At 38.5% G+C, this 22,711-nt stretch overlaps 1 protein-coding gene across 5 annotated transcripts in view; it reads left to right on the top strand.

The window, feature by feature from the left end:
- Positions 1–4,218: 4,218 nt before the first annotated feature.
- PTPN4 (protein tyrosine phosphatase non-receptor type 4) overlaps positions 4,219–22,711 on the top strand; it is a 271,666-nt gene continuing 253,173 nt past the window's right edge. For 4 of the 5 annotated variants that reach the window (XM_053597537.1, XM_053597536.1, XM_053597538.1 and 1 more), the window contains exon 1: positions 4,219–4,775. The gene's annotated coding sequence lies outside the window, so the exon portion shown is untranslated. The remainder of the gene's footprint in view (positions 4,776–22,711) is intronic. The other variant, XM_053597539.1, reaches the window with a different exon arrangement.

Here is a 22,711-nt window from a genome sequence, read left to right as displayed (position 1 = left end):
TAATCTTCAACAGGGCCACATGGGGATCTGACATATGACCCTCCCCCCCTCCCTTAAGGACGATTATTTATTCTTTTCTTTCCAGGGTTGCAGGTAAGTAGAGTGAACTCAGATTACTGTAGGAATAATGGCAAGCATCGGTGACTTCAAAGGGCCCATGATGGTGATGTCCACAGAGGAAATTCTATTCAGGAACTTTTGTGTCTTGCTTCACACCAGACACAAAAGACTATATATTGTATAATTCCATTTATATGAAATGTCTAGAGTCGACAAAACCATAGGGACAAAAAGTAGATCAGTGGTTGTTAGAATTAGGGTAAGGGGAGGGAATGAAGGGTGACTATTAACAGGTAAGGGATTTCTTTTGGGGGGTTAAATTAAACAGTGGTGATAATTTTATTATTATTATTATCATTATTATTATTTTTGAGATAGGGTTTGGCTCTGTCACCCAGGCTGGAGTGCAGTGGCAGGGGATAGCTTCCTGCAGCCTTGAACCCGTGGGTTCAATTGGGACTACAGGCATGCTCCTCCATGCCTGCCTAATTTTTAATTTTTTTCCCTTTTATTAAGTCATATACACATAGATCATAAATACATTTATGCATATGTGGGGTACAATGTGTTGATTTTTTAAATACAATTTGGAGTGCTTACATCAAACTATTAATACAGTTTTCACCTCATTTACTTGATTATTGTGTTAAGATATTTATGTTCTATACTTGATAGATTTGACTTATACCTTTGCAATATGCTCCATAGGTGTGGTCCCACCATTTACCCTCCCTCTATCAAATCTCCCCCCTCTCCTTCCTTCCCCCTCCATTTCTCTCCTTCATCCTGGGCCATAGTTGTGATTTATCTTTCATAAGAAAGTGTGAGTAAATATAAATTGGTTTCATAAAAGTATTGAGTATTGATACTTTTTCTTCCATTCTTGAGGTACTTTACTAAGAAGGATATGTTCCAGCTCCATCCATGTAAACATAAAAGAGGTAAAGTCTCCATCCTTTTTTAAGGCTGAATAGTATACCATGGTATACATATACCACAATTTATTAATCCATTCATGGGTTGATGGGCACTTAGGCTTTTTCTATGACTTGGCAATTATGAATTGACCTGCAATGAATAATCTAGTGCAAACATATTTGTTGCAAAGTGATTTTTGGTCTTTTGGATATACTTCTAGTAGAGGAATTTCAGGATCAAATGGCAGGTCTATTTTTAGATCCCTGAGTGTTCTCCAAACTTCTTTCCAAAAGGAATGTATTAGCTAGCATTCCAACTAGCAGTGCAGAAGTGTTCCCTTTTCTTGACATCCATGCCAACGTCTGTAGTTTTGGGATTTTGTGATGTGGGCTACTCTTACTGGAGTTAGATGATATCTCAAAGTGGTTTTGATTTGCATTTCTCTGATGATTAAAAATGATGAGCATTTTTTCACTTGTCTGTAGACCACACGCCTGTCTTCTTCAGAGAAGCTTCTGCTCAAGTCTCTTGACCACAATGAAATGGGATCACTTGTTCTTTTCTTATTAATAAGTTTGAGTTTTCTGTGGATTTTGGTTATCATACCTTTGTCAGAAACATAACCTGCAAATATCCTCTCCCATTCTGAGGGCTGTGTACCACAGAAAAAGCCTCGAATAGCCAAGACATTACTCAGAAATAAAAACAAATCAGGTGGAATCACACTACTGGACTTTAGACTATACTATAAATCTGTAGTGATCAACACAGCATGGTACTGGCACAAAAATAGAGAAGTAGATATATGGAACAGAATTGAGAACCGAGAGATGAATCTAGACACTTATTGTCATTTGATCTTTGATAAGCCTATCAAAAATATAAATTGGGGGAAAGACTACCTATTTGACAAATGGTGCTGGGTGAATTGGCTGGTGACTTGTAGAAAACTGAAACTGGACCCATACCTTTCACCTCTAACAAAAACTGACTCTCACTGAATAAAAGACAAACTTAAGACATGAAACTATAAAGATTCTTGGAGAGAGTGCAGGGGAAACAATTGAAGAAATTGGCCTGAGAGAAAACCTTATGAGGCGGACCCCCCCAGGTAATTGAAGCAATACCAAAAATACATTACTGGGATCTGATTAAACTTAAAAAGCTTTTTAATTTTTTTGTAGCAATTAGGTTTCACTATGTTGCTCAGACTGGTCTGGAACTCCTGGCTTCAAGAAATCCTCCTGTCTAGGCCTCTTAAAGTGCTAGAATTATAGGCTTGAGCCACAGTGCCCAACCTACTTGTGATACTTTTTGAGGTGGAATTAGTGGTGATGGTCACACAACTTTATGAAATACTAAAAAACACTGAAAATGTACACATTCAAGGGTGAATTTTATGGTATGTGAATTATGTCTCAATTTTTTAAAAAGTGCCTTTACAGTTTTCCTAAAGAATAATAGGTGGATATGAAAGTTACATATGTTTATCTAAAAGGCTCAACCTGTAGAGTTTCCCAAAGCAAAAGATGTCCCTTCCAGCCCTCACAAATATTGAAACCCTAGTTATACTTATGTTTCAAGTCAGATTTTTATTTATAAAGGTCACTGTGGATGAAGGTGGAAGGAATAGGTGGAGTTCCAGGTTCTGGTGATAGGAAGATTAGTTGGGGACTAGTTACAAAGCTTTACAGGGCATCAACTACATCAGTCTAGACCAGACTAGTATCACCCAGAGACACAGCTAATTACCAGATTTGGAAGCTAAGGAAGAGTCTACACTGTTTTAAGTTTTTTTCTGAAATACTACCCATTAGAGATTTAAGTCTTTCTTTCTTTCAACAGAATTTTTTTGACCAGGCAGGGTCATCAGGCATTATAGGCGATTCAAAGATGACTAAAATGAAGCCTTAGTCCTCCAGTAATGGTGGTAAAACCATGTAATAGTTGAGACCCATACAGGGCTAAGTATTGTAAAACAGAATGGACACTGTGATAAGAACACATGGGAGGTCGAACATAGAGCCACGTCAAAGGGAGAAGAAATTACCTTTTAAGGGTGAAATCCCATTTGATCTTTGGGAGAAGGATGACTGGATGATGAAACATCAGGTTGAGGGGAAGAACATTTTAGTAGAGGCAATAGTATGAACAAAGGCACAGAAATAGAGAGCTAGAGGCAGGAAGGCATATTTAGGGAAGGATGAATGAGTACTGGCTACAGCAGATCTGGGAAGAAAAGTAAGCTTAGAAGGTAAAGCAGGAAATATATGGATTGACAAGTTGTCTTTTTCAAACGGAGAAACTAGGGGAGGGTGCGAGGGAGAAGAGAGTCGATGGAAATTGCTATCTTCCACAGAGTTGTACAAATTTCCCTGATTGATAAATGGTCATTTTGTAGGCTTGGAGGGAAAGTGATTTTTGAAGTTTTTATAAAGGCCAGCTCTGCTTGGGTGTAGAAGCTAAGACCCAAGCAAGAAGGCGCCGGGTAACAAAAGGAACACAGACAAAAAATAAGGCAAAAAGAAAGCGTGACAGTCCCTAAATACCTCTTTCTCTCTCTTCAACTGAGATCACTTAGCCCGTAGGCAACTGTGCTATTACCAACTAGTTTTGCCAGTGAAAGAATGTGTCTGGCAAAAACTTTGGAGTGATAACACCAAATCCATATTTGTTATTTGAACTAATTAATTCAATTTAAAAAAGAGATCTTCGTTCCAGGCACACAGAAGGCACCCAAAAGTTTTATAAATAAACGTTGTTTGCTTAGGCTTTGTTTTGGAGCCTACATTTAGGAGAGGAAATGATTCAAAGCACAAAATTTATATTCTCTATCAGCACTTAAGCTGGGAAGCCCCGGGGCCAGGAGGTTTGGTTAACAGGTCTCCGCACTCTCCGTCGGGTCTCTGAAGTCAGTAGGTGCCCCCGGGGGTCGCAGTCCAGGCAACCAATCGCGCAGCGGCTATGGGGCGGAGCCACATGTTCTACCTCCTCCTCCTCCCGGCCGGCTCTTCCTGTGTCCGAGCCCTACTCTCCCGCACCTGCGTGTCTCTACGTGCTCGGGCTGGGGTAACTTCTCCCGGCGCTGGTGGGAAGGGAGTTGGCTTCGCCTCTCGCGAGATCGTCTCCAGCGCTGCGGCCGCTTCTGGCCGCTGACTGGCGGCGCCTGCGCAGCCGCCATGTTCGGTTGCTATGCTGCGGCCTAGGATACGGGGTGGGCTTGAGGCAGGAGGAGGAGACAGAGCAGGAGGAGGAGGAAGAGGAGGAGGAGAAGGAGGGGGGTGGTTGAGCTGCTCCTGCACCCTCTCACACAGACGCTGCCCAGGATTACCCGCCGGCTCAGGCTGCGCTGCGCGCTTTTCCGCTCCTCGTGGCCCCCCACATTGTTCTCTCTGGACTCCTGGGTCCCCAGGGGCTGAAATTGGGCTAGAGCCGGGGAGGGAAGAGGCTTGGCTTTGGCCGAAGGGTGGGAGGTTGGGGGCCAGGCGCCCCGGTCCCTAGCCCCCTCCCCCACGGCATTTTTGGGGTTGTGGATTATCTCATCTCCGCAGGGAGGTGGGAGAGGGCGCGGGCTGCCCGCCTCCCTGCCACCTCCCCGGCCGCGCCGGCCCGCGGCAGCCCCGCAGCATGAGGTGGTGCTGGCGGCTCAGGGTGGTGGCGCGGCCGCTGTGGCGGCTGCTGCTCGGGGGGCGCTGAGGGGCCCCCCGGAGCGACGCGGCGGACGCGCTTATCCCCGGCGCACCCGGGCCTCGAGGCTTTTTTTTCTCCAGCCGAGAGGACGCGGCTGTGATACCAAGGTAAGAGGCTCTCGGTCCCCGCCGGCCTCTCGGCCCTGCATGTTGTGCGCGAGGCTGTTACCTGTGTGTGTGGTTTGTGGGAGGTGAGCTAGGTAGGGCAAGCTGGAGGTACAAGGTTGATTTAAAAGGAAAGAAAAAGGCCCTTTCCCCCCATTTTTCCTGGACCTCTGCTGTCGGGGCTCTTGGGGTTATAGTTGAATCTATAGTTGGTTGAGCGAAGGAATAAGGGACGGAATAGATGCGGAGATGGAATGTTCCATGGTACCTAAACTCTAGGTAAGGCTTTAGAATCCTCTTGAGTTTTTTATTGCTGGTACTGCTGGTAGAATTTATTTTTTCTTTTTTTAATTGGCTCATATGAGGGATGCTTCTTGCGTGCTGCATGCACAGGCTGTCCTCACCATGGAAGTTTAAGCCTCTTATATGAGTCTACCAGTATATACCTGCATTTGGAAATCTGTAGTTGGCCTCTTCATCTCCCCCTCAAAAGTTGAGATGAAGGTAAATAGATTTATCCATGCATTCCCTAGGGTTTCCTTAAAATGGAACGGCTTACAGTTGCATAGGTTTTGTATGGATGTTTCTGCAAAACTTAGACTGGGAGATTTTGTCTGGGCTTGCATCATGAGGTGACATCAGTATATACAAGGATGATTTGTAGTTTTCAGAGCGACTGTTCTAGGAGAACCTGTCATACATCCGTAGTATACCAGCTACTTTTTTGAATAGGAGATTTAAGTATATTAAGTTTATGTGATGAGATCTTGAGCCCAGTTGAAACAGCAAAGCTGATTGGCCACGCATAAAACATATTTCCAGAGAAAATAAAAACAAAAGCCAAAGCTTCCGAGTTGTAAGAGATGTGAGTAGAAAGAAGACAGTGGAACAGAAAAAGCCAGGGCATTTTTAAATCTTGGTTTTCTGAAGTGTAAGGTGTCAGAGAAAAAAATTATTTTTCATTTTTAAGGAGGGAGGGAATGAGGGCATGACCTTAAAGTAATTCTTCAGAGCCCAAAGTGTGCTTAATGAAATAGAACTGGAGATATTAGTTAAATCTTGAATTTGATAAATAGAAATTCAACTTTCTTTTAAAGAAAAGAAAAGACTGTAAGCAAGTTTGTGGGATTGTATAGAACTCTTTACTAACTCAAAAAGAGTGCGATCGTTTTGTGGAAACCACTATTTTTTGTCAGAATAAATTTATGCTCCAGTTACCACAAAAGCTATTTTTATGTCTTTTCACGTTTTTTAGGTACAGATTATCTTTGTTAATTTTACATTGTATATGCATGGTCCCTTAATATCACGATCTTGAGTAGTTTATAAGAGGAACGTGTTCTTTTTTGTACATGGGGATGTTTGTGTTTTAGCTATTTTTTAAAAGTTCAACAAGAGATTTTTAAAATACAAGGCAGCATTACTGTTTTGTAGTTTTTCTTAATATTGAGTAAGTTAAGATTTATTAAATTAGAAAATCACGGGTTCCTCAAAAGTAGTTACGGATGAGGATGTGATTTTCTTATTGCCTGTTTACCATTTTAATAGCTTCTGAACTGTGGTGTGCGTGTTGAATTGTGTCAAACTTTTGTTTTTTTCCATATGTTCTAATTGAATATCTTTAAAAATGACCCTAGTAACATTGTTACTTTATAACACCCAATTTCTAATTTAGGCTAGGCATAAAACCAGCATTGATTGAACACACTCGCTAAAAATACTTTCTGGGTCGGATGTACTTAGAATGCAGCCTCAGGAAAATTCATTTGAACTATTCTAGTGTGACCAGTGTACACTTCATCATTACTGAAGGACTTAAAAAATCGTAGGCTAACAAATTTAGATTTCATTAGTTTAGGCATAGGTGCCTAACTTTTTTTTTTTTTTAATGTATAAGGTGGGATGGTAATACATTTATGTGTGATAGTAATAAAAAAACTTCAATTTAAAAAAAAATATACACAACCCCCATTGACTTATTAAACTGTGTGGTTTGTATAGTTTTTTTATTTTTTTATTTTTGAATCAGGGTCTTGCCCTGTTGCCAAGGCTAGAGTACAGTGGTGAGCTCACAGTTCATTGCAGACTCGAACCCCTGGGCTCAAGCTGTCCTGCCTCAGCCTGTTGAATAGCTTGGGACTACAGCTTTGCTCTACTATGTGGGCTAAGTTTTAAAAATTTTTTTGTAGAGACAGTCTCACTATGTTGCTGGGGCTGATCTGGAACTCCTCAAGCAATCCTCTTGCCTTACCCTCCCAAAGAACTAGGATTACAGGCATGAGCCACTGGGCTTGGCCCAGTTTTGTCTATTTAACAACATAATTAATTCACATTGTAAAGTAGTGTTACAATGTGCATTTTTATAATAAATTCTTAAAACGGGAGTCAGTAGTTATGTTTTTGAGTAAATTATCTTTAAGAAACAAAATAAGAGACTACCAGATAATTTCAAGGAGGCACTTCTTGAGAATACTTCTGCACCCCTGCCCCCAGAGTTAATATGGTCACTTTTAAACAAGAAAACTTTTTAAAAATATGTAAAAATCTTAACTTGTGCATCTTTAAAGACAAGTGTTTGAAAATTCTGCCTGAATTCTTTATGTTATTTATTGGTATTGCAGAATTGGTAAAGCACTAAAAATGCCAGAGTCTGTGTCATTTATTTTAGCTAAATGTGAATTGTTCCTCCTAAATAAAATTTAATTGTTGGTAGAGATTCATTAAAAATTGAGTTGAATTTTGTTGTTTTCTTCAATTATTGTATGTTAACGGAGTTTTTTATATGTGATAGTCCAGCTTTGTTAAACTTGCCAATTAACTAAAATAAGGTGTGAACCCTTAAAGATTAAGCTTTCTGGAAACCCTTTTTACTGTTTTCCAGGAAAGTACTGTAGGAAAAAGGCGTTATTTTTTCATTTAATATTCGATTAGTAATACAGATAGTGAGAAGGAATATATAATATAGAGGTACTGTAGTTCTTTATTGTTATGAAAGTACAGTTATCCAGGAACAGCATACCCATTCTTTGTATGATTCATTAGTATAATCATATATAAAATGGAATGGGGGAAAAGACAAGGGGAAATTTATTATACTCTTTTATTTCATTAGAGGTGTTTCTCTTCACAATGATTCTTCATTTTATTATTTCTAAGTAGAAACCACTGGAACTTGAGGTGCAGATATTAGAAGAATTTAGAACAGAATGAATATTACAAGACTTTCTTGAGGAAAAGATATCCGTTTGGATGGGTTATTGTTTTTGTCTTTTAACAAGGAAATTATATAGAATAGTAGAAGAAAAAAAGGAAGGGGAGATTATTAGTATTTTTTGTTTGTTAAGGGCCAGACAGTATACAAGGGACTTTTCATGTTTTCCGTCTCATCAAGTATACTTTGTGAAGTAAGTATTATTAATCTCCCCACCCCTTCAAAAAAGAAGCTAAGGGAAATTAAATAACTGTCCAGGGTCATAGTCCTAGTAAGTGGAATTTGAATTAGGTCTGATTTCGAAGTTTATTCTTCTGATCAGTGCTATCTACTTAAACTTTCTGCAGTGATGGAAATATTCTTTTCCTCCAGCTTTATTGAGGTATAATTGACAAATATGATGAAAGTATTCTTCTTCTGCACTGTTAGATATGATAGCTGTTAACTGTTTGTTGTAGCTATGGAATACTTTAAAATATGACTGTGTCTGAAAAACTGAATTTAAAATTGTATTTAATTTTAATCAACTTAAATCTATAGCCAGCAGTGGCTTGTAGCTACAGTATAGGGCAGCACAGCTTTAGATTTTGTTGCCTAGAAAATCTAAGTTCTATTATTTCATCTTCCACTAATTTATGTATGAAATTAGGCAAGTCATTTTGTTCGTGAGCCTCAAATCTGTTGTGAAAATGAAGGGGTTGCCACTAAAAGATTATCTCTAAATTCCCTTCTTGCTCTGAAGTTCTATTATTATTAAAATGTACAATGGCATTTAATATTGACATACATATCTGAAAGGTCCCCTCCAACCCCATCCCCAGTATGTTTAATCTTTACATAAGGAATTTTGGTCAGTGAAGAGTATGCTTAAAGCACACGTAAAGGATAATGGATTCTTTTCCATTCCTCATTGTTTAGGGAAAACATTGTGTAACTCAAGGCAGTATTTTAGGTTGCAACAAAGTTTGAATCTTTAAAGACCGTATTCTATGTGCCACTTTCCCAATTAAGAATATATTGGAGTTCCCTAGTGCTTATCAAATTAGTTCCAAACTTATCTGATTGGCCTTGAAGACTTTCCACCAACTTCATCTCCCTAGCCCTGTTTTCTCATTTTTGCTTAAAAAGAAAATATCTTTGTTTTTTTCTTTTGCCTTGTTTCCTCAGTTTAAACATCTCTCTAATCCATGTGGCTTCTCTTTAAGCCTTCCTCAAAATTAAAATGCTGTTTAATTCAGTTACAATGATCAGGCTTTGAATCCTGGCAATAAATACCCAGGGCTAAAACTATGTTTGTTTAGATAAAGTTTAGTACATCCTTCTTAATTTTTTTTTAAGCTGTTATATTACCTGCTCTGTTTCCATAATGAAGATGTAAAAGAAAAAAAGAAACAATGAAATCAAGGATTGTTTCTTTCCTATTGCCTCATGAGGTTAGACCATTGTTCAGCAGTAGTGCTTTTTAAAAAAGGTTGCTAACTTTAAAAAAGATAAACACTGTATGTAGCAACATTTACCCCTTAATCACCACTGTAATAGATGTTTTTTGTTTCCTTCCAAGCAATTGTCCATATTTTAAAAAGAAAATTGTATTTAAAAAATAATTTTGGGATAAATGTATTGGGAACACTGTATAGCGGAGGCTTTACAATGTAGGGAAAAGAGCCCATACTTTGGAGTCAGATCTGGTTTGGAAACTGGTCTCAAAAACCTTGGGCAAGTTATATTTATTATCTCTGAGCCAGTTGAACTTGAATTGTTTTGAGGATTAAGATAATGTATGTAAAGCATTAGCTCCGTGCTTTATGTGGAAGAGATGATCAATAAGTGGTATCTGATATTATTTTTCCCCCATTTTCTCATTCCCATTGTCATGAATATAATTTAAATGATTGTTTAAACATTCAGATGATTTACTGTAACTGATATAGACATTTACCTTTTAAACATTTTTTTTGTTTATTTCCTCAGTTTAAAACCTAGGACTGGGATATGGTCCAGTGTTATTATTTCTATGCCAAATCTCTCCCTTACAAGTACTTACAGCGAATATTCTTGTTTTGGAAAAAAATGCTAATTAAATTTGTATAATTGTACCTCATTTTTAAATTAATTTATTTTGAAAATTTTGGTTCATTCAGGAATGATGTGGTGAATGTTCCTTTATATGTTAAACAAGCATTTGAATGCCCATGAAAGTGGGAAGCAGTGGTAGTACATAAAGGTAAATGAGACATGATTCTTGTCCTTGAGCTCAGATTCCAGGTTGGTAATACATGTCAACAAACAATTACAATTTGAAGTGACAGTATAATAAGATCTGGGGGAAATGAGTAGTGGCATTTGAGCATGGTCTTTAAGGATCAGTTGGAAGTGATCTGGGTAGAGAGAACAGCATGTACAGAAAGAAGTATGAAAGGGTGCATAGTGTTTTTGGAGAAATGAAAGTTGTCTTGTATATGTCTGTTTCGGCAAGTGGGTGTGGGTGTCTGTTCTTTTGTGTCAATCTTTGTGCCTGTGTGTGAGTATAGTGACTATGCAGGAAATGAAGCCTTGTTAGGGTTCCTGTGTTTGGGCAATGAGTACGATCGTATTAAGACCTTTAGAGCTTCCCAACTGGTATGCCATGATTAGATTACCAGTATGCCTGAGAGAAGATAACCTTCAGTTTATGGGACCTGGGCATATTGGAGCCCCCATGATTTCTTTTGGTTTTGTATAATTTTCTTGGCTTATCTTAGTGTGCTTAAAAAAATTATCATTTTCTTTGTTGCCAGGTTGGGAAAAAGCACTGTTTTAGGGGTTCTAAATGTTGGGAAGTTTATGGCATGCACTCAATCTTGGCATCCCTATTGTGTAATCAAAAATAAAACAAATACTAGATCCTAAAGTAAACATACCGAAGGTCAAGTAAGTCTTCCTCTTTCTCCTTCTTTTTCCCCTCCCTCCACCCATCCACTACTTCACTGGTGTGTGTGTGTGAGAGTGTGAGAAATAATTTTTTGGTGTTTCTTCATTATTGGTACCATAAACATATGTTTGTTTAGTCTACCTCCTGGGAAATTACCATATACATTAGGGAGCAATTATAGATACTCAGAAAAGGGAATGATAAAATTAAATGTAGGTTTTGAAAGGTAACTCCTGACTTCTAGATAATGATATAAGGATGAAAGGATGAAGTTAGAGGTAAAGTGTAGAGACCAGTTAGGATGCTGTTGCAGTAGTCCAAGGGAGGGATGATAATCTCCAGAAATGGGGAAATAGAGATAAGGAAGTAAGATTAGAACTGGAAAATGACTAGTTTTATTAACCTGAGAGTCTATTTGGATATGGGACAAAGGAGGAAAAGAATTGAAAATGATGCTAAGATTTCTTTGGGAAGAGGAAGCCAAATAATTTTTTTGAGCACTTCTAATGAGTCAGGTATTTTTCTAGGCACCAAAGTTGCCCTGAGTTCTCATTGATTTTTTTTTTTTTAATTAACATTTTGAAAGAATTTCAAATCTGCTGAAAAATTTCAAGAAAAGTACGAAGAACTCCTGAATCCCCTCCATCCAGTTTTTAACATTGTACCACCTATATACAATGTATACACACAATATGAGCCAGGAACATCTTGTTGTGCCTGGCTCACTATAATGAGCTCAGTGAGGCCTTTCCTTCTAGATGCCCCAAGAGGTAACCTTGGTATTGTTTTTGATCTTTTCCCTCTTTCTCCTACCTCTAATTGGATTCTCAAGGTTCTGTGAAATAATCTAATCTCTCATTTCTGGTCCTTCATTTTTATCCCCATTTCATCCTTTCAGGGGAAGGCACCATTTCTAATCTCATTAGACTTTTTCTGAATCATTTGAAAGCAAGTTGCCGACATAATGCCTATCACTCCTAAATATTCTCATGTGTATTTACCAAAACATGGACAGTCTCCCACAATCCATCAGATCAGGAAATCAACACTGATAAACACTACCTTCAGTTAGATCCCTAGATGCTGTTTACATTTTTCCAACTACTACAATATTTCTTTTTTCCTTTTTGGTTCAGGATGCAATTCAGGATCGCAGATTGCATTTAATTGTTGCATCTCTTTTGTCTCCTTCAGTTTGAACCTACTCCTCAATATTTTCTTATTTTTTATGATCTTGACAGTTTTAAAGAGTGCTGTCTTTTTATCCTGTAACATGACTCTCAAGTCTTTCCATTTGTTCCTCATGTGTGGACTGAGTGCATTTTTGACAGGAATACTAAAAAGATGGTGTTGTGCTATTAGTACATCACTAGGAGACTATTTTCCTACAACTGGTGATGTTTTTACCTTGAAGCCCTTAAATTCATATCTGCTATGTTTCTTAGCTGTAAAGTCATCACTGTGAGAATGTATGCAAGACTATGCCAGTATTCCTCATCAAACTTCTAATCATAGCCTTCACGTCCACTGATGACTCCAGCCTTAATCAGCAACCACTTCTGAAGGTTGCTACTTACATTTATTAGTTGGTATTCTACTGAAGATTTCATCCTTTTCCCCCATACGTTTATTTATTCATTCATTTTTTATATCAACCTACACTCATGGATTTCTGTTCCTATCTAGTGGTTTTTATTAGTTACTATTGTTTTATATTTTGATACTCAAATTGTCCCAAATTTGGCTAGTGGGAACCCCTTCAGGTTGGCTCCTGTGTCTCCTTGACATTCCCGTTCTTGGTGTATTTCCTTTAATTTTTGACACAAGATGTTCCAAGGTCATCTGGTACTTTTCCTGCCCCAGCTCTGGAATCATCCATTTTCTCAAGGAATTCTGATTTCTTTTAGTGGAGGTGATATTTGGAAAGCTAGATCTGAGTGCTCAATGTGCTCATTTCTGCTGGGATGTTGTAACTTCAGGAGGATAGAGGTAGGAAATATGCATTCATACTTCTGAATCTATTTCTATGCTTAATATGTATAGATATTATAAAAGTTCACACTGTTACAACTAATTCCAATCTAACACTTTGTGATTTTTCTAGTCTTCTCCCTTTGTGTATTTGTAAATCTTTTCTTCAGCAGTAAGAAACTGGCTCCTATTATTTCCTCATAATATTTATTTGTTCAGTTCTCCTTGTATGTGCAGTCTCCTGACCCCAGACTAGTTGTTGCTTTGCTTGCCCTCTTTGAGGCCTAGGCATGGAGTCCTTAGGGAATGTTGTCAGGTCAGGCTGAGAAGGGAACTTTAATTAATCTTATTTTCTCATTTGATCAAAACAAATTTATTACAAAAGTGTTATCTCCAGTTTGAAAAAAAAGAACAAAACTGAAATGAGAAAGGTGTGTGTGTCTTTGGGGATTTTACTACGTAAATAGCTAAACAAATATTTTACGTTCAGATTTGTCTGATACTGAAGCATCTTTTTTTCTGCTGTAATGCGCAGCTTCTAACTACCTGTGTAAAAGCTTGAAATCCAAAGTGGCAGGATGTATGGTTTATATAGGTGGTAGTTGAAGCAATGGATGTGGCTGTCAGCGCTTAAATGTTTATAAAGTTAGGAAAGAAGAACATTGCCAGAAGTCCTAACTGCCATCATTGAAAAGAAGGCTCTCAGAAATGAAGAAGCCAATGAAAAAAAATGAATGGTGGCAAGAAAAGGAAGAGCATGGCTATGTGGCAGAAGCAGTGAAGTAGGAAATGTTAAATGCTACTGAAAGAAAGAGAGAAGACCAAAAGTGCTTTGAATTTGACTATTGGAAAGTTATCAATGACCTTAGCTAGTTGATGGTTAAGTGTATTCAGGTAGGCCACCTGTATTGGAGTCATTGAGAGAGTGATTAAAAATATAAATTCCCAACGTCTCTTTTCAGATTTTACATATTCTTAAAAGGATGAATGGAGAATGAGGAGGCGGTAGCATAGGAAATCTGCTGATATGCTGCTGAGGTTCTTCCAAAGTACTAGTTTGAGGTTTCATGCTTTAACAGAAGAGTTACAGTAATAGGGTGTGATAGACTAAATTGAGAAAACTAGGCATCTGTTCATCTATATAATGAATATAGATTACACAACTGTTGAAGAAATTTGGCCATAAAGGTAAGAAGGAAGGTCTCTTGGCTTATGGAGGAATACGGACACCATGAAGAAAAATCTTTTTTTGTTTTTATTAAGGTTGTATACACCTTAACATTTGTTGGGATGAAGAGAAAGAAACTGTAGTGGTTATTTGAAAGATGGGTAAGTGAAAATATATAGCAAAACACTTACTAACAAAAAAATACCCTGTGTGAACTTTGGTTAGTATCTGGGATAGCTACTTGCCCCCATTTCAAATGATTGCCATCTTTCGGTTGGTCTTTGGAGTAATACAAAGGTCGTTGTTAATTTAATTTAGTATTTATCTATCTATTTATTTATTATTCATTTATTTAGAGATATACTCTTCCTCCATTGCCCCAGCTAGAGTGCAGTGGTGTCCTCATAGTTCACTGCAACTTCCAGTTCCTGGGCTTAAGTGATTGTTCTGCTTTAGCTTCCTGAGTAGCTGGGATTACCCGTGTACACCACCCTGTCTGGCTAATTTTTTTCTATTTTTTTGTAGAGATGGGATTTCATTCTTTCTCAGGCTGCTTTCAAACTCCTCAGCTCAAGGAATCCTCCCCAGCCTTGCAGAGTGCTATGATTACAGGCATGAGCCACTTTACACAGCCTGTTAATTACTTCAGTTTACATCTTGCCTTTTTTTAAAAGCTTCTCTCACTCAGTTTTTTAAAATTGTGAATTCTAACTATCTTCTTGAATATAGACATGTCATCAGCAATACAATTACAAATTGAGGTGGAGGCTCGACACTTGTAGCTCAGGCGGCTAAGGCGCCAGCCACACGCCAGAGCTGGTGGGTTCGAATCCAGCCTGGGCCTGCCAAACAACAATGACAACTGCAACCAAAAAATAGCTGGGTGTTGTGGCGGGTGCCTGTAGTCCCAGCTACTTGGGAGGCTGAGGCAAGAGAATCGCTTAAGCCCAGGAGTTTGAGGTTGCTGTGAGCTTTGACACGATGGCACTCTACCCAGGGCGACAGCTTGAGGCTCTATCTCAAAAAAAAAAACAACAAAATTGAGTTGGAGTTGTAAGATCAGGGACGGAGGACTCCAGCTACCTCTGGGTAGGGGCCCCTGCCCAGAAACATAGCTTTGAGGGCACAGGGAGGTAGCAGGAGACTCTACAAGCCAATGAAGCTGTCCGGAGTAGTAGAGAACTGGCACAGAAGGTTGTGAGTGCTTGCATGCTGGCAGAGGCCAGCTGGTTCAGAGGAAGATTTCAGCCAGAGAAGTCCTGTTCAGCAGTTTTTTTTTTTTGTTTGTTTGTTTTGTTTTTTGGACCTGGGCACTTGCTGGAGTTACCTGGGGAGAGTTTGGGCAAGTGAGCGATGTTGAACAGCTCCCGGGGACCTGAATTGAGACAGTGGGTAGAGTGGAGCTCTCGTAGGTTGTCTTCTGGTAGGATGCTGCCATTATGGGAGAGTGCTCTGGTAGGAACATCCTGCAGGGTCCTATTGTGAGGCCTCATGTAGCATGCTTGCTGAGGTGGGCAGCCACCAGTAGGGAAACTTGAGCAAAACCTGCTTTCCTGGGAAAGCCATTGCGTGGACAAGAGACACTGTTTGGAAAGGTCAAAGTGTGTCTCTTAAGTAGGCTGATGAGATCCTGTAGGGATAGAGGACAAATAAATCAGGAAGGTGGGACCAGGTCTCTTTGGCAACTAGATAGTGACTTCCAGCCCCCATGGTATACAGCCATATAAACATCATGATTAGCATCTCCTACCCAAGGACATCACCTGTTCTTCAGGCAATATAGTGTAACATATATATATATAAATTATATATATTTACTCCTTTAAAAAACATTTTTCCCTTAGATTTTTTTTTGTATTTATAATTTTTTATTGTATGTTTGTTCAATAGTAAGTGCTCCATTACTGCTATCGTTTTCCATCTCCTTTTATTCTTTTTTTTTACCCAGTGTTTTCCCTTAAGATTTTTTTATTTGTTTGTTTTACTTTGTTTTGTTGTTATTTTTATTTTTACTATCTTTAATAATAAAGGCTTCATTTTTGCCATGGTTTTGTACCCCTTTTATTTATTTCCTTTTCATTTCTCTCCCTTTCTCTTTTTATAAAGATTTTTCTGCTTTTCTTATCTTTCTCACATAAAATCTCAAATAACAACTGAGATATAACCCTCTGTTTTTATACATCTTCTATAATTTTATTCTAAATTTTTCTTTATATACTTTTATTACTATTTTCTTTTTTTTTTTGATCTGCTTTATCTTTTGACAAGCCATATTCTATTTATGTATTATGGAACAGAGCCTCAATCTGAGGCCTGAGCAGAGGTGCCACAGAATTGGCCTGGCTCAAGTAGATCTTAATCCCCTGGTCTGGAGGGTCCTTCTAGCTTTGGTCTTTGCAAGAATGCTATTGGTATGTCCCTATTGTGACATAACTGCTGTTTTTTTTTTTTTTTCCCCCTCTGTTTGGTGGAGGTGGGATCTTTTTTCCCTCAGGCTGATCAGGAGTTTCCGACTTTGAGAGACCCACCCATCCCAGCGCCTAGAGGCCAGGAATTGTGAGTGTGGGTCAAAGCACCCTGACGAACACCACTATTATTTCTGTCTCTCTCTGTCTGTCCTTCTCTTCTTCTGGTCAATTTTTCCTTTTCTTTTTCTCTCTCTCTCTTTTTTTTTTTCTCTTATAAAATCTAATTTTTTTTTTTATTTCAGGTTAATGTGAGTGTATATACAACCAGATCACAATATTTGAATTTGTTATGTAGAATCCTTTTTGTAGTTGTGTCCTGCACCCAAAAGGTGTGCCATACTCCCCTACATTTTGTCCATTAAGTGGGAACACCCCAACCCCTCTGCCCCTTTTCTCATTTTCTTTGTTTTCTCCCTTCTCACTCTTTACTCTTTGGCCCTATACCAAAAGGATTCTTTAACACCCAAGTACAGAGACAAGGTTAAAGAGAAGGAGGAAGTGAAAGGAAAAAGTAGGGGGAGGAAGCAGACAGAAGAAAACACTAATGAGGAGGAACCAACAGCAAAAACCTGGCAACATGAAAAACCAGAACAGAGCAACCCCCCACCCCCAAGGGATCATGCAGTAGCTACTACAGAGGATTTCTACCTATAAAGAAATGATAGATACGACAGCAAGTGAATTTAAAATATAGAGGGTAAAAACAATGAAGGAAATTACTGAGAAAGTGGGAAATAACCCAAAGGAAATCCAAAAATAGAACCAAATAAAGGATGAGAGCTATGAAGAATATAGGAAGGATATAGCAGAGTTTAAGGAATAGAAGAAGTCAATCAGGGAACTTAAAGATGCATAGAAAAAAATACCAGTAACAGATTGGGTGGCACCTGCGGCTCATTGAGTAGGGCGCTGACCCCATATCCCAAGGGTGGCGGGTTTGAACCTGGCTGTGGCCAAACTGCAACAGCAACAACAAAAGAGGAATTAAAAATATCAGTAACAGATAAGACAATGGAAAAGAGAATCTCAGAGATAGAGGGTAAAGCTCTTGGGCTAATGCAGGCAGATAAAAAAGCAGAAAAGAAGAGAACACGGAACAGTCACTGATAGAGTTACGGGACTTAATGAAGCATTCAGACGTATGAATTACAGAAGGAGAAGAAGAACATCTTAGAGCAGTGGTTCTCAACTTCCCTAATGCCGCAACCCTTTAATACGGTTCCTGTGGGTCGCAACCCAAAGGTTGAGAACCACTGTCTTGGAGGAATGGAAGTCCTACTAGAGAATATTGTAAATGAAAATTGCCCAAGTATCCCAGAAGAGGCTTTCCCTTATCCCGGAAGGGGAAGAAGAATGTCTTAGAGCAGTGGTTCTCAACTTCCCTAATGCCGCAACCCTCTAGTACATGGGTCGCGACCCACAGGTTGAGAACCACTGTCCTGGAGGAATGGAAGCCCTACTAGAGAATATTGTAAATGAAAATTTCCCAAATATCATCAGAGATTCCAAAACACTCCTTTCAGAGGGATATCAAACCCTGGGTCATCTCAGCTCAAACAGAGCTTCTCCAAGACACATTGTCGTGAACCTATCCAGAATCAAGATGAAAGAGAAAATTCTTCAAGCAGCCAGGAGTAAGTGCCAATTGACCTACAGGGGCAGATCCATCAGGGTAACAGCTGACTTCTCAACTGAAACTTTTTAAGCGAGAAGAGAACGCTCATCTACCTTTAACCTTCAAAACAATTTTCAGCCCAAAATTCTATATGCTGTTAACCTTTCAAATTGATGGAGGAATCAAAATCTTTCAGTGATTTGCAAGTATTGAGGAAATTTGCCATAATAAGACCAGCGCAATAGGAAATACTTAGACCTATTCTCCACACTGACCATCACAGTAGACCACCAGCAGTGTGAACCCACATAAACTAAAGGACAAAACCTAGCTTCCACATGAGGCAAAGGGTAAAACTAAGCAATGGACCTTCACAAAATAAAGATGAATAGAACTCTGCCACACTTACCAGTTCTTTTGATAAATGTTTATGGTGTGGATTCTCCACTGAAGAAGCATAGGCTGGCTGATTGGATGAAAAAAAGTATAAGCTGTCCATATGTTGTCTCCAAGAAACACATCTAGCCTTGAAGGACAAAACAAGACTCCAGGTAAAGGGTTGGAAAGCACTATTTTAGGCAAATGGAAATCTGACAAAAGAAGGGGTTGCAATCTTATTATCAGGTACAACTGGATTTAAAGCGACTAAAGAAACACAAAGAGACACTTAATACTGGTCAAGGGAACAGTACAACAAGAGAACATTTCAATTCTAAATATTTATGCACCCAACTTAAATGCTCCCAGATCTGTAAAACAGACCTTAATTGGTCTGAGCAGTATGATATCGTATAATGCCATAATAGCAGGGGACTTTAACACCTCTTTTACAGAGCTGGACAGATCCTCTAAACAGAAACTAAACAAAAATACAAGGGACTTAAATGTGACTCTAGAACAGCTGTGCTCAACCTGTGTGTCGTGGCCCACAGGAACTGTATTAAAGGGCCACAGCATTAAGAAGGTTGAGAACCACTGCCTTAGAACAACTGTGCTTCACACCATTCCAAAGCTAAGGAATATATGTTCTTCTTGTCAGCCCATGCAACATTCTCCAAAATAGATCATATCCTTCGTCAGAAGTCAAATTTCAACAAAATTAAAAGAATTGAAATTATACCTTATATCCTTTCAAACCACAAAGCAATAAAGGTGGAACTCAGCTCCAACAAAAATTTTCATCCCCACAGAAAGACATGGAAGCTTAAACAGCCTATGCTGAAAGACAGTTGATTTAAGGAGGAGATAAAGGAGGAAATTATTAAATTCCTCAAACATAACGACAATGAAGACAGAGGCTCCCAAAACCTGTGGCATACTGGAAAAGCCATCGTAAGTGGGAAATTTACCACATTGGATGCCTACATCTGAAAAATAGAGCACATCAACAACCTAATGAATCATCTTAAAGAAATGGAAAAGGAAGAGCAATCCAATCCCAAACCTAGCAGAAGAAAAGAAATTATCAAAATTAAATCAAAGGCTCAGTGCCCGTGGCTTAGTGAGTAGGGTGCTGGCCACATACACCGAAGCTGGTGGGTTCAAGCCTGGCCTTGGCCTGCTAAACAACAGTGACAACTACAAAAAAAAAAAAAAATAGCCAGGTATCGTGGTGGGTACCTGTAGTCCCAGCTGCTTGGGAGGCTGAGGCAAGAGAATCACTTAAGCTCAAGAGTTTGAGGTTGCTGTGAGCTGTGATGCCACAGCACTCTACCGAGGGCTACATACTGAGACTCTGTCTCAAAAACAAAACAAAACAAAACAAAGGCAAACAAATAAATGAAATTGAAAATAAAAGAATCATTAGGAAAATTAATGAAACAAAAAATTGGTTCATCAAAAAAGTAAAATTGATAAACCATTGGCCATATTAACTAGAAACAAAAAGTAAAAAATCAGAAACGAAAAGGGGGAAATAACAACTGATACCACAGAGATAGAAGAGATTATTTCTGACTACTACCAGAAACTCTATCCCTAGAAATTTGACACTGGGGAGGAAATGGACCAATACCGGGAATCATGCTGTGTCCCTAGACTTCGTGAAGGAAGAAACAGATCTCTTGTGAAGAAACAATAAAAAAGTTCCTACCAAAAAATAAGTCCTGGATCAGCTAACTTCAAACCAAAATTCTATCAAACCTTCAAAGATGAGCTTGTATCTATACTGCTGAACCTATTCCAAAATATTCAAAAAGAAGAAAGTTTCCCCAGGAGATTCTATGAACCAAACATCAGTTTGATACTAAAACCAGGCAAGGACCCAATTGAAAAGGAGAACTACAGACCAGTTTCACTAATCAATATTGATGCAAAAATACTCAATAAAATCTTTAGCTAATAGATTGCATTTACACATTAAATTACCCATCATGATGAAGTAGGCTTCATCCCAGGGATGCGAGATTGGTTTAACATACACAAATCCATAAATGTAATTCATTATATGAATAGAAGCAAAAACAAAGACCATATGATCCCCTCGATAGATGCAGAAAAAGTATTTGATAAAATTCAACATCCTTTTTAAACAAGAATACTTAAGAAATGTGCCATTTGTGCCTATTTTCTTTCTTTCTTTTTTTTTTCAAAGTATTGTTGAGACAAATTTAATACTTTTTTTTTTTTTTTTTGCAGTTTTTGGCCGGGGCTGGGTTTGAACTTGCCACCTCTGGCATATGGGGCTGGTGTCCTACTCCTTTGAGCCACAGACACCACCCCTGTGCCTGTTTTCTTAAGCTGATTGACACCATCCATGATAGACCCACAGCTAATATCACACTGAATGGAGTAAAATGGAAAGCTTTCCACTTAGAAATGGAATCAGACTAGGATGTCTTCTGTTGCCTCTACTTTGCAACACAGTTGTGGATGTTTTAGCCAATGCCATCAGGCAAGAGAAGAATATAAAGGACATCCAAATGAGGGCAAAAGAGGTCACATTCTCTTGATTTGCTGATGGGATGACCTTATACTTAGAAAACCTCAGAGACTCAACCACAAAACTTCTGGAAGTGATTAAGATATAGAGTAATGTCTCAGGATATAAAATCAATGTCCACAAATTAGAATTCTTTGTATACATCAATAACAGCCAAGTTGAGAAGCAAATCAAAGACACAATTCCCTTTACAATAGCTTCAAAGAAAATGAAAAACATACCATGGTCTTGACTGGGAAGAATTGACATTGTTAAAATGTCTATTCTACCCAAAGCAATCTGCAGATTTAAAACAATTCCCATTAAAATACAATATCATACTTTGAAGAACTGGAAAAAAATAGTACTTTGTTTTTGTACTATAGCCAAGGCTATTCTTGGTAATAAAAATAAAGTTGGTTGCATCACTCTTCTGGACTTCAGGTTATATAACAAGTCCACAGTGATCAAAACAGCATGGTATTGTCACAAAAATAGAGACATAGACGTATGGAACAGAATAGAAAACCAAGAGATGACACCAGTCTCTAGTTGCCATCTCTTCTTTGATAAACCATAGCATACGGTGGGAAAAGAATCCCTGTTCAACAATTGGTTCTGGGAGTAATGGATAAGCATATGTAAATGACTAAAACTGGACCCACACCTTTCACCACTTAAAAAAATTGACTTAAGATGCATAAAATCTAAGACGTGAAATGATAAAAATCTTAGAAGAAAGTGTGGGAAAAACTATTGATGATTTTCTACAGGGGAAAGATTTTATGATGAAGACTTAAGTGATTATGGCAACAACAAAAAATTAAATGAGTGTTAGTCTGAAAAGCTTCTGCACAGTTAAGGACACAACAAGTAAAGCAAAAAGACATTCTTCATAATGAAAAATGATATTTGAATGGTATGAATGTGACAAAGAGTTGATAACTAGAATTTACAGAGAACTCAAATTAATCAACAACAAAAAAAGAGCAAATAATCCCATCTACCACTGGGCAAGAGATGTAAACAGAGCCTTCTCTGAGGAAGACAGATGAATGGCTACAAACATTTCAAAAAAGGCTCAACTTTCCTAATCAGTGAAATGCAAATCAAAACCACCCTGAGATATCACTGACCCCCAGTGAAAATAGCCCACCATAACAAAGGCCCAAAGTTGCAGATGCCAGCTCGGATATGGAGAGAGCGGAGCATTTTTACACTTTTGATGGGACTGCAAACTAATATAGCCTCTTTGGAAAGAAATATGTAGAATCCTCAAAGAAGTCACATTAGACTTCCCATTTCATCCTGTAATCCCACTACTAGGCATCTGTCCAGAAGAAAAAAAATAATTTATCATAAGGACTTTTGCATTAGATTGTTTACCACAGCTTAATTTACAGTCGCCAAGATGTGGAAGTCATCTAAATGTCCACCAACTCAGGAATGGATTAACAAGATGCAGTATTTGTGTACCATGGAATACTCTTCAGCCATTAAAAAAGGTTTTCAACAGGGGAAAGATCTACATCTTTTGTATTAATCTGGATGGAGTTGAAACATTCTGCTTAAAAGGTTTTCAACAGGGGACGTCCTACATCTTTTGTATTAACCTGGATGGAGTTGAAACACATTCTTCTTAGTGAAGTATCAGAAGAATGGAGAAGCAAGAATC

Source organism: Nycticebus coucang, chromosome 7 (genome assembly GCF_027406575.1).
Source record: "Nycticebus coucang isolate mNycCou1 chromosome 7, mNycCou1.pri, whole genome shotgun sequence".
Taxonomy (NCBI): domain Eukaryota; kingdom Metazoa; phylum Chordata; class Mammalia; order Primates; family Lorisidae; genus Nycticebus; species Nycticebus coucang.
The sequence above is the reverse complement of the archived record's forward strand: the minus strand, read 5'-3'. Positions and strand labels throughout refer to the sequence as shown.